This window comes from Nesoenas mayeri (assembly GCF_963082525.1).
Source record: "Nesoenas mayeri genome assembly, chromosome: 1".
NCBI lineage: Eukaryota > Metazoa > Chordata > Aves > Columbiformes > Columbidae > Nesoenas > Nesoenas mayeri.
Window position 1 is genome coordinate 102303120 of NC_137541.1, and position 12743 is coordinate 102315862.

Sequence of the window (12743 nt, forward strand, 5' to 3'; positions counted from 1 at the left end):
TGGGCTGGGTTCCAAAATACATTGAGATGGAAAGAAGGAATTTAAAGTAACATTCATTCTGGGAAAAGATTTTAGACCTATATACAGGCAGCTTTCAGTAAATACAATTTTATGAAAGATGACACAACATGTAACGTGAAATACTGAATAAAAACAACAGACAGAATCAGGAAAAAGGTAGAACTTAGATTTTTTGCTCATAATTTTAAAAAATGGGTTGGTCACCAAAATGCAAATGCCCTGTGAGTGAGCAGCTCCATGGATATGAACAAGTAAAGTTCCTACTGAACAAGTTGCAGGACTGTGACCAACATTGCAAACACATGCAGAAGATTTTATTTTCTTACAACCAGGAAATAAAACCCCACAATCAGTTTTAGTAATTAAATTGCTTTACTTTGAATTGGCCTGTTTATAATGATAATAATTAATGCATTGGTATTTACTTCAGTGCTGCTGTAAGAATCAGTTTGTCAGTTTAGCTTTTATAATGACTTCTGAATGTTTCCTTGTAATACAAGTGATTTCCTTGGAAAAGATAGCTGGTTTCTCTCATGGTTACCATGGTGGCTTTTAACCTGCAGTACCATGGGCAAGCAAACTGGAGGCTGTGGTGTGTGAATCAGACTTCTGTCTCTGCCTCTGGCATCGTTTGAGTAGGAATATGGAAAACCTGTTTCCCTCCCAACTAGAAGTGTCTGTTGAATATTAGGTAGCGTGCTGTCTTGATTTTCACGTCAATGAAATATTCGTCCCTCTAGAAATGTGTCTTGTTCAGATGCTCATGTTCTGTGCATGTTTCACAGGAAGATTAGGAATGCTTTTCACCTTCTGCTCATGGAAGATATTTATGGAAACATTTCTCAAAGACCAGTTGGAGGTGAACACGTGAGGCAGGAGGAATGTCATTACGTCTTTTCAGGCCTGTGCCTCTCGGTCTCTGCGAGCTGGAATTTCTATTCTGCGGTAAACAATGGAAGTATCTCCTTTCCTCCTCCTTTCCGCCTGCCCTTCATCCCAGCCAGGCAGGAAACCGGGTTTGCTCCACCTCTCGGGACCCTGCACGGCTTTGTGTTGCTTGCACAGGGGATCTTTCTTCTCTTTCTCCAATAACCTGCGGAGTCTTCTGTTGAGAGAAATACTGTGATTGCGCCACCTTAGCTGTCAATCAATGGGGCATACTCGGTGCCAGCAAGAAGCTCTTTGGCTTGGAATCACATATGTATGGCTAATATTTGAGTTAGCTGTGAACAAATAAAGCTGATGGTTGGAAGTCACAGAAAGAAAACTGTTGTTTTTGTTAACTGGCTAAAATTTGCAAGGATTTGGCAATGTGATTGCCAGCTGCTCCAGCCTGCAATTGAGGTGACCTTCTCTTTGTATATAAACATTAGTCATTTACTAAAGAATGTAAAAAACAGGTGTTCAGTGTTCACTGGTAATGTGTTCTTTTAACGGGTTGCTGTAAGACACCACCTGACATAGAACAATTCCTTATATTCCTGTTGTTATTAACATAAACACACTGGTACTGTTACTTATGCAGTGCCATTGGTATGCATCATACTGAAAAGATAAACAAAATGACAGATGCCTAAGCCAGATGAAATTACTATTAACCTAATGACAGATAAAAATAAAGAAAGTGTGGCAGGATAATGTGAAAGAACACAAAAATCACTGCAAGCTACATTTGCTTTTTGTGTGTGTGTGTGTTGTGTTTTGTTTTGTTTTGTTTTGTTTTAAGAAGGCAGTTCTGCATTTTGTGGTGAATAGGGGAAGTGAAGGTTGGAGCTGCAAACTAATGGAGGGAAATTTGGCTTCAGACATGACTCTTTATAGAAAGAGTTTGAAATGCAGGAGTGCTTTATTGCACAGGGTAAGAGAAGATATTGAAGAAAAGAAATTTGCATGGAAAAAATCACAGTGATTTGTGAAAGAAGTGCATTAAGCTGTCTTCTGAAGATGTGCCCTCTGGAGAGATTTAAACTTAAACTTCCTACCAGCTCTATAACATAGCAGGACTTCTGATACTGTGGCCCTGTCTACACTCAAACCTACACATTTTGTTTAAACAACCAGGAACAGATTTCATCAGATCATTTCAAATTTATGGGTAGACAAGTCCAAATTAAGAAAGCAGTTACATAAAATACTGCTTTAAATAAATAAAATAAAAAGGAGAATGTATTATATTAATAATAGGTACACTTTTTTCTACAGAAAGTTTTAAATGTTTTTAAATGGGGAACACAGAGTCATTTGCATGTAGCTGCCTTGGCAGACAAAAGGCTTTCTAAATCAAAATCAGACCTTCCTGCCTTTCAACCCACCAAGTACCCGTTAAGACTGAGATTCACCCAGCTGGCTGCCGCCTGGTGCTGCCCCGCAGCCAGACTGCTGGGTCATGGAATCATAAAACAGCTTGGGTTGGAAGGGACTTTCAAGGGTCGTCTAGTCCACCACCCCTGCACTGAGCAGGGACATCTTCAACTAGATCAGATTGCTCAGAGCTCCATCCAGCCTGGCCTGGAATGTCTCCAGGGATGGGGCATCTACCACCTCTCTGGGCAACCTGGGCCAGTGTTTCACCACCATCATTGTAAAAAACTTCTTCTTCATGTCTAGCCTGAATCTCCCCTCTTTTAACTTAAAGCCATTACCCCTGGTCCTATTGCTACAGGCCCTGCTAAAAAGTCTGTCCCCATCTTTCTTATAAGACCCCTTTAGGAACTGAAAGGCCACATTAAGGTCTCCCTGGAGCCAGGTCATGACTTGCAGCTCAGGTCCTGCTCTCACATCCCCGATGGAGCTTTTTTGTTCCCCACCTTGCTCCTGGGGGCACAAGGCAAAGGGATGGGGGATACACAGCAGCGGGGAACATCACCTTTCTTGCATGGTGCAGGGAGCAGGCTCTTGCTCACAGGTGCTTCATTCAGTGGGATATCGCTGGAGCTGGGCCTATTCACATTGTTTAGCATGTAACAGCTGCATTAAGGAATGATTTGTTCAAGTCACACCTTCACGTGATGTGAGACATGCACGTTTCATGTATGTTGACTATACCGTGACAACAGACTGTCCTTTCTCATGGCAGTCGCAATGGGATGATGTGATTTCTGTCATCCTTGGAAAATACAGCATAGCTCTGAACTGAAGACACTGGACTTTTTTTCTCCCAGGTATAAGGGGGATGCTAAAACTGAGAATGAAGAAACTGCGGTTGCTAATTATGCTAATTACGGGCTAGCATTTAAGAATGGTAGGATCCGGTTCTGCTGAAGAAGGAGCTTGAAAAGTCAGGATAGACACGCATAAGGAAAGTGTGAAACAGTATTAGTCAGTGTAATATACAGTAATGCGCACTGGCAGTCCAACTGCAGTCAGATTGTGTGCAGATATCATCTAATTGTGTTTGGAGGATTAGTGGGATAGCTTTGAAGATATTACCAAAGCACTCCTCCTCTTCAAGACAAGTTACACGGGAATGACACATATTCAAAAAAACAATGATCCAAAGAAAAAGTAATTTGCATACATGTATAGTAGTCATAACTACATTTTTAATGTAGGAGACAGACAACAACCTAAAAGTGGCAAATTTTTTAAAAGGTTAAGTTCTTCCAAAAGAGTGAGAACGGCTCAGCTTGGGATGAGCAATCAAGCAGCACCCTAGCACAGCTAAAATATTCTTCTGCGCTTGTGACAGCTTAATTTTCTTTTTTGTCGCAAATTGTCATAGCATCCCAGCCAAAATAATTGGAATTTTTTCCATTGTGCATGAAGCATTTTTACACAATAATTCCATCTATTCTTAGCAAGATGATCTTTGGTGTGAATTCTGTCTATTGTTAGAAAGTGTTTTTGAGAAAATATGATTCTAATCTTGTGGCTTTTTGCCTTGATATGAAGAGAGTTACTACCAAATATGCAGTCATATCTTTTGTTAATAAAAAAAAAGTTACAGGATCTATTAATAGAAGAGTAATAAATAATGGTGGTGTTGGCGGGGGGGGGGGAGGATTATATGTCATTTTACTTCTAGTAAAAAGATACTCCCAAAGGGTAATGACATTAGGAAAATTAGCTGCTATTAACCTAGTTCATATACAGTCTGTCTCGTAGAAAAAAAATGCATTGGAATAACCTCTGTGGAAAGGAAAATGTCATTTATAAGTTTTTTCCAGGCAAAAGAAAAATTCTACTAAGCCCTAAAGCAAACCACTAACGTATGCTTCAAGGGGCATATTTTGTCCAATGTGGTCCTAAAACTTTGTCGTAATGTTGACAGCCACAGCAAAGAGAAACCACAATCAGAAATCTCGCATTGGAAAAGAGAATGCCACCTGAAGTGGTCATGGCTCATTTTCTAAACCTTCTTTTATTCTCACAGCAGAACACAGGACATCCTATATATGCTGACCAAGACTTAGGCAGAGCTAGTGGTCACAGAAAGCACATTCTAATAATGTATGCCAGCTGGATGGCAACAGGAAGATCCAATGGATTACTATAGCTTTCATGCACACAGTTATGTTCTGAATAGCATTGTACATTGATGCTTTCTTTTTCTTTCCTTTTTTCTTTTTTTTCTCTCTCTCATTTTTTTTTTCTCTGTATGACCTCCCTCTTGTTCTATCAAATCTGATAATGAGATTAAATCAGTGTAATCCATAATCTTCAGTTTAGGTATAGACTTAAATTCTGTCTCACCAGACACTGGTTTTGGGTTGGGTTGGGTTGGGTTGGGTTTTGTGTTGATTCAATTCCGTGTAACACTTAATGGCCTGCAGATTTGTTTTCTCCCAGTCACATCAGCAAAAGTGGTGTCTGAGATCTACAAGCGAAGGAACAGTTCAGTAGGCAGCTCACCTCTTCAGGACAGCCAGGCTTGGAAGCTGTGGGCAGGGCAGCCCCCTTTCCATCTTTCAACTGGATGTCTGCAGGATTCTGGCAACTGCTGAAAGGAAAAAGCGGCAGTCCCTCAACTTTCCCCCATGGAAATTTCCCTCTGGCAATCCCCACGTCAGAGCTTGTGAAGGAAACACAGGCCCTTGGACCTGCAGAGTTGAATGTCAGTGGCACTGGTCAGTGCCATGCTGATCATCCAGGACTGTCTCCTCAGCTTCATACTCAGTGTCGTTTTAAACCTTTCAGCTTTGGTTTTGACAGAACTTTGCATTTTTTCATTTTTGTGTCCCAAAAGCTGGAAGTGTTTAGTGAAAGAGGCAAGACACTGTGCAAAGAGAAAATCTGGTGATTAAATCAGCCGCCTCCAGCTCCGGAGAACTGGGTTGTAGCCCTGACATTACCACAAAATTCTTCATTCTTGGCGATGATGGGCAGCTGCTTCAGGCAATTCAAAGTGTGTAACTTGGATGTAAAAATCCAGAGCTTCCAAAGCAAGATGCCCACGTTGCTTGTAGAGTTAATATGGAGGAAAATACACTCACTTTTCTAGAGGGGGACAGAAAAGAAGCTCGCTCTGCTTGGAGACAGATCAAATCTTCAGCGTTATGTTGACATGACACGAGGATAAACTCAGCACAGATCTCACCAGCACCAAACTGTTCTGAGGGTACTCACCTGGACATAAGGATTTTTCTGTGCAGAAGAGGCATTAGATAAAGTAATCAATTAAAAACTAGATTTTTAACTCTGTTCCATATGGCTCTGTTTAGTGACAGAAGCTCACTGCTGGATGCTGCTCTTAACACAGTGAGCTCAGCAGATACTTTGTCTTAGGCTGTATCATTGCTATACCAAGTATAGCAATATGGTTTTTACAGTACTAGGCGTTACAGAAACTTACAGATTTTCCTGTAGGAAAGGTAAAATAAAGGAAAAGAGCCTTGATTTTACAAGTCAGATTTTAAAAGGCTCAGAGATTTCAGAATTACATTTAAAAATCCAATTACAGGGTTTTAAACACTGGAAAAAATTCCAATCAGCCAAAAGAATAATTTAAACTTTCCTTAACATTGTATGTGATCCACTGAGAATATTAATCCTTCCACATTTAAAAAATAATCTCTGGGGTCAGTTTAAATGTAAACTTGAAAAGAACTTGAGGATATCTCCATTTTAAAATCTCTCAGAGTACATGGAAGTCTTTTGTCTAGGTAATTTGCCTAGCTAGCTTTGGTGAGATGACGTTCACTAAGGGATGATGGAGGACAAAACTACAAAGGACAATCATCAAACTAATTTTGCTTATTTTTATTTCACTGTTTTAAACATTAGAAATTCTTTGCATATATCCTGCATCTAGCAATGATCTGTTACACCACTATAAAATATTGTCTTGATTTCTGAGGGCATTGGTGCCTTAAAAGAACAATATCCATCCATCTAGGTTGGCAGTGCTGTCCAGAATAAATGAAAAAGAAAACAGAAAAACCCAAAACCCAACAAAAAAGAAAGAAGGAAAAAATCCCTGAATAATATCAGTGATTGCTGTATGAGAGGAACTATTCTGTTTATGAATGTAATACTCCTATAACATTAATGTAATAGTAGTGTTTTTCTGATATGGGCATGCTGGGGAATTCTGTAAAGAATTCTGCTTTTCTGGTACAGCCTTTGGGGGTTCTGAGATTCAGTACTTCCATGGACATCCACCGCTTGTGCAACATGCACTGAAGGCTAAAATAAATCATTGAATTGTATTTTTTCCTTTGTTTCTGAAAGAAGAGACTGGCGTGGACTATTATGCGGCCCTGTTTTATAATTTCTTGGTCAGTCATCATGGTGAGTGAGGGGCAATGATCATTTCAGTCCAAGCTGAAGGAAGAAGAGATTTCTTCTTCCATAAAGCTGGGAATATCACAGAAAACACATCATGGCAAGGATGGAGGGGGGATATGATGCATCTGCATGGAGAAAACAGAAAAAAATCAGAGTTTCCTTTAGCACAACAGATTGAAGGCATCAACTGGTAACAGCACAAAGGTTCAAAATAAAAGGTAATACTTCTCAAAGTGCATAGATAAAGATCTTTGCCATATATATTGTGGATGCTAAAACAATTAGATGAATTCAATAAAGAAAAGCTCTTGGGAGATGATGAGTACAAGGATAACAGCTCTGGGCCAGAACATTCTGAGCTGGAATTCACTGGAGATTGGAAGACAGTTCTTGAAAAATATCACTATATGTCTGATTTGTCCTCATACTATTCTGGGCAGCTGGTAACAGCCACCATTAGAAACACAGTACTGGGCTGGATGGACTCTAGTTTGACCTGATACAATTATTCTCATGTTACAGAGGTTTTACAGCATGTTTCCAGTATCCAAATCACAACCAGTGTTATTGTCGTATTACTGAACTGGAATGTATACTTACTGGAACACATGTGAACTGGTATGTTTCTTTAGGTGGGAAAAAAAAAAACATTGCGGGGGGTGGTTTTGTGTTATTTCTTTCCCTAAGAGCAGGCAATGCCACAGACAATACATCTTTGGATGAAAATGAAAAATGAACTGCAATAATGTGCTTTTGTAAAACAAAATTGGGCATATTCTGCACAGCAAACATCTTGTGTTGGAATAAATATCTCTCCGATGATGTCAATGTGAGAACAAGCACTACAGTGTTGGAGTAATTGGGAGTCACGGAGCGAATGTGCTGGGGAATCCTGCAGAAAGCCTATAAATGGTAATTTATCTAGGAAGTTCTCTCTCTTTTTTTTTTTTTTTTTAAAAAAAAGCTTTATGCAGGAGAGTGAATACATTTACCATCTTTCAAATGCACACACGAGACATTCAAGCCTCCAGGCCATCCACCAGGCACTCTGTCCCAGGGGTACTCCTTGCTGTGGGGTGGCACAGCACCTGCTGGCTCTGAGGCCAGGAGGCAGAAAACTGTGTCCTCTTGGGGCTGAAATATGGTAGGCTGTGCTCACTGGGTGGATAAAACCATGCCAGCATGGCAGGTTTATTTGAAAAATCTAACAGGACAAATAACTTTCCTTTAAGTATAAAGTGAAACAAAACTCTGGAAGATAATTATTTTCCCTCCAAGTTACATTAACTAGCACTTCAAAACATCAAGCTAACGTCAACCGATTATTTTTTTTTGAGAAGTTGCCTTACAGCAACTTGTAACAAGTAACAAAAAATTTCCATTGCAGTCACTGAAGTTAGTATAATATGTGGTAAATACAGTACAAAAAGCAAATTATAATCTGTCAGTTGAAATTTATTTTTGTGTGCTAGAGTTCACAGTTCTCTCTGCTCACATCTCCACAGGTTCTCCCACCATCTTGTCCTCCAGCCTTTGGGTCAGTTCCACCCTCTTTTCCACCATACCATTTTACTTTGGGCACAGGACGAATCTGAGCTCAGACTGAATAAGTTTCTTAACAGTCTTTTTAAAATAAAAGTTAATAGCAGCGTGAATAATGAGGCAAAATGAATAATAACATGCCAGTACACAGTCATACTGCAAATGGTTTGAATCATTAAAGTGTTCTTGGTCCTCTGTGGCCAATTGCTAAGACCTGGATCGAGGAGGAAAAAACAATTGTATTCTGCCAGGAGAAGCTGTTAAATTCCTGTGAGTGGATGTGGTCCTGACTTAATTACCACTTCCAGGAGCCTATTTATAGTTGTCTGGGAAAGCACTTAAGTGAAATAGGCTTAAGTTTGCAAATAGAATAAGTGGGTGAGTATTCACAGTGAAGACAGAGATGAGAGAGAGGTGACTGTCAAGTAACCACCCCCTACCCTTTCAAGCCCTGTGGTGGGATGTTAGAGCAGGAGGTTTTTATTGACTGAATTATCTTGATGACTCATTAGATCCCTACAGAGAATTTAAAAAGTCTAAAATTTTAAATGTTGTGCAATTTATACACAGGACTTCACAAAGAGCTTCAGACTTGAAAGCTGACTGGGACAGAACGTACCACAGGAAGGCAAATGAAAAATTTCTTGTGTCTCTGTGAGAATTTATTTTAAAAACTTTTAATAATTATACACAAGCTACATTTTTTGATAGACAAAATGCTGAATCTGGGCATTTGAATGGCTGGCAAGCTGAGGTGTAGCATAAAGAATGGGATTTGTCCAGGGGAACATGGTCGGTGGGACTTCCTGAGTATGAGCACTTACACTGTTCTAAGCAAATACTGCTGACAGCTGATAAATAAGTAGAGTGAAATGTTATATTAGGAATGATAAAGAGAAATTCACATTGCTTTTCTCACAGGCCTTTTAGAGACAAATGAGTAGGTGCCATGCAATGAAGGATTAGAAAGGGATGTGGAAGTTGGATGTAAGCAGGCGTGAGCACTCAGAGGAACTGATCTATATTTAAATCTGTTGCTAGTTATTTAATATGTAACTTCAGTATATTTCGTAACTTTTCTGTTTGTAGCTAACATAGTCTTATTAAGCTGTGAAGCCTAGACGAGTATCATATCTTACTGTTTCTACATAATTCGGTTTCTTTAAAATTTTCTGTTCAATAATTCCACCTATATACTGTGTATTAAATTAATGTCATAAATGAAGAATTATTGCATGCGACAGAATGTCAAATGGGCATTATAAAAGCACATTAGGTATATATTTCAGCAGTTTATGGGCATAATTATATGAGAAAAATTAGTTGTGTATACATTTCACTGCACTGAGTATCTAAGTGCTTGATTTGCATTCATTTAAAGGCTAAACACACACTTAACACTTGAACTAAAAATACTGTAAGGCACTATTCTTTTCATGTGCCCAGATGTACTGTCCTCTTTGTGATCTACCTCATGTGTCATCTATGCATACTATGCACTATGGCAATGCAAGTCATTATGGTATTTCCCTACAAGGAAGTGAAGCATCAAACAATAGCTTGTTATTATTTATTTGCTTGGCTGGATGCAGACTGCTGACCCATAAGACTGTAACTACAGACCTTCCATGGTCCATTTAATCAGAATTACTATGAAGAAAAGAAGCAGTGGGAAAAATATCAGTTATTGCAACAGGCTTGTAGGACTACTTCTCTTTTTCTCAGATGGACTTGTTGCTGCAGAAAACATGTAAAAGACTCCAGATAAAATGCCCTTGTTTGTGAAATCTTTCAGTTACACTTCATGTTAGATTCAGACTTACTCTCTGGGCGTTTTCTGTTAGTTTGCTTGGGTTTTTAAATGTTTGTTTTGTGTGTGTGTATGTTTTGTTTGTTTCTTTCTTTTTCCCCACTGATACGAGATTTTTAGTCTATTTTCTATGTGGAAATACCCTGCCTCGAGAAAAGTATCTTATCAGACCTTCTCAGTGTGTAGAGGGAAAGACTTGCTTCTTTCATGCGTACACAAACACAGCTCCCTGCTCTGTCTCCCTCAGCAATTTTAAATTTCTGCTTTGTTTCCTGGCACCCTTCATACCTCTAGCTGAGCCAGAGAATGATCATCAAGAAACCCTTTATTCCTGGAGCCCTGGTCTTGGCTGCTGACAGCAAGTGAGGGTTGAGGGTTTACTGCTTTTCAGTTCCTCTGAAGTGGATGACTGTTGATCACCCTTCCTACTACATCCCATATCTCTCTGTGTCATCTATTAGGTCATCACTGAACCCCTATGTAAGTCACAGGGATTGGTGCTTGTCCAGTTCCCCTTCCATACCATCTCAATTGCTACCCCTACGGAATAGACAATGTCCCACCTTGTTCCACATACTTAAACCCCAGTGTCAGACCTCTCCTTTGCCCAGCTACCCTCTGAAAGAACCTGACGCCACACCAGCTTGTGGTTGCAAAGGCAGGACAGCCAGCATGGTTTCCACCATGCTGGAGGATGCTTAAATCTCTGTACAGCAGCCCAAGGAGGGCCTTTCTCCGAGACAGATTTCTCAGCAGTAAAGCAATTCAAACAGCTAACAGGCTGTCATATGCACTGCGCACATTTATTTGGTTTGGAGAGATGGGCTTTATGAGATAACCTTCTGGGTGTGTGTATATGTGTATGTGTGTACATATCTTCAGGTCCTCTCTATCAACTCTATCTACCTCTATCTCTATCTCTATCTCTATCTCTATCTCTATCTCTATCTCTATCTCTATATCTCTATCTCTATCGCTATTGCTATCTCTATCTCTGTCTCTATCTCTACCTCTATCTCTATCTCAAATTTATCTTTACATTTATATTTTTGCATACATGTGTATATGTGGTCAACAGAAGAGACCTGAAGGGAGAGAGCTAATGAGAAAAGATGTCCTAATCTCTTATGGTGTTATTCTGTTGGATATGGGAGAAGTAGCAAGCCCTAGCTTGCAGGCTGAGTGTGATAGCTGGCCATCAGGACAATGATGATGAAGGAGCCTTTGCTGTGCCATTCCAGAAGACATCTATGATCACAGAGAAGTGACAATTTCTAGTTAGGTGTGAAGAAAATATAAAGGTCCCACACAGGCTCAAAGATCTGAGAAATGGGAAATAAATAGCAAATAAGTGCTTGCAACTTGAAGATGGAGTTGTTATTATACACAGTAAGATAACAGTTCTGATTGGCTGATATTTTCTAGAAATCGTGAGAAAGAAGTGGAGTGCCAAAATGAGGTTGAGATTTTTATGCAGAATTAAGGGCTTTTCCTGTGGAAAGTAGGAAAGTTGGAACTTGTTATCTACAACTTACAGTGGAAATGTTATCTACATTTTCTATGGAAAATGCTGTGATATCAATTATGGCCTTTGGTATAAAAGCATGTGTAACAGTGAAGAGGTGTAGGTGGAATTTGTGTTTATAAACACTGAAGATGACAAGGAAGGGTACGTGAAGACAAGCTGCTTATGTAATTTTGAGTTAATGGGAATAGGTGTGCCTGAGGAATGAGTGAATATGTGAGCAATGTTTGTGGGTGGAAAAAAATTGAAGGAAAACAGGTGTGGAATGAAGGTGTGTGAAATACATAAGAATTGAGATGTGTATTATGTATATATGGAGAAGATAAAAGTGAGAAAAGGGACCGATGTAAATTCATGCAGATATACCTTTATATAAAATACATCGGCATTCATGAAGATTGCACCACAAGCATTTAATTTCCTGTGGCAGACTTCTATCTCTTCTAAGCCGAAATCTTCCATGTTGTTATCTGTTCTATACTATGCAGGTTGTCTTTGTTTGGCAGAGGGGTTTCTTTCTGCAACCCAAAATGGAAATATGCTGTGTTGCACCAGGTTCTCCATCCCTCTCTCTCCATTTGCCCTCTTGAAGCATGACAGACATTGAAGAGGAGGGAAAATAAAAGGGAGCGAGCAGTGACGCAGACTTGGGAGGGTATGGGTGGCACAAAACACACTCCAAATTAGTGGTTTGGCATGAAAACCACAGTGACTTTTTCAGTTTCTTCTCTTCTTACCTTTTCAGGTTACTCAAAAATAATCCTTAGCTCCCAAATGCTTTGTTCATTTCCTCCCAAGGAACAGGCAGAAGGATGAGGTAACATCCAAGGAAGGGTACCATTCTGGCCTGAAAAATAATTGGGAGTTCCTGTCTGGCATCTTGGCATGAGTGTGCTGCAGACAGGTGCTGCTGTTCTTGTGAGGCAACTGCTAGACTTATCATTTCCTACTGGTTAGTGCAGGCAGCTCTCTGCATAGCTGGCTGGACTCTTTTTCAACACCTTTATTCATGAATGTCAAAGAAGCTTCAGCTCCCAACTGAAGCTAACAATTTTCCTAGATACAGCCAGCCTCAAAGTTAGATCTGAAGTCTAGGACATGTTCTCATGTTTAGCCTGC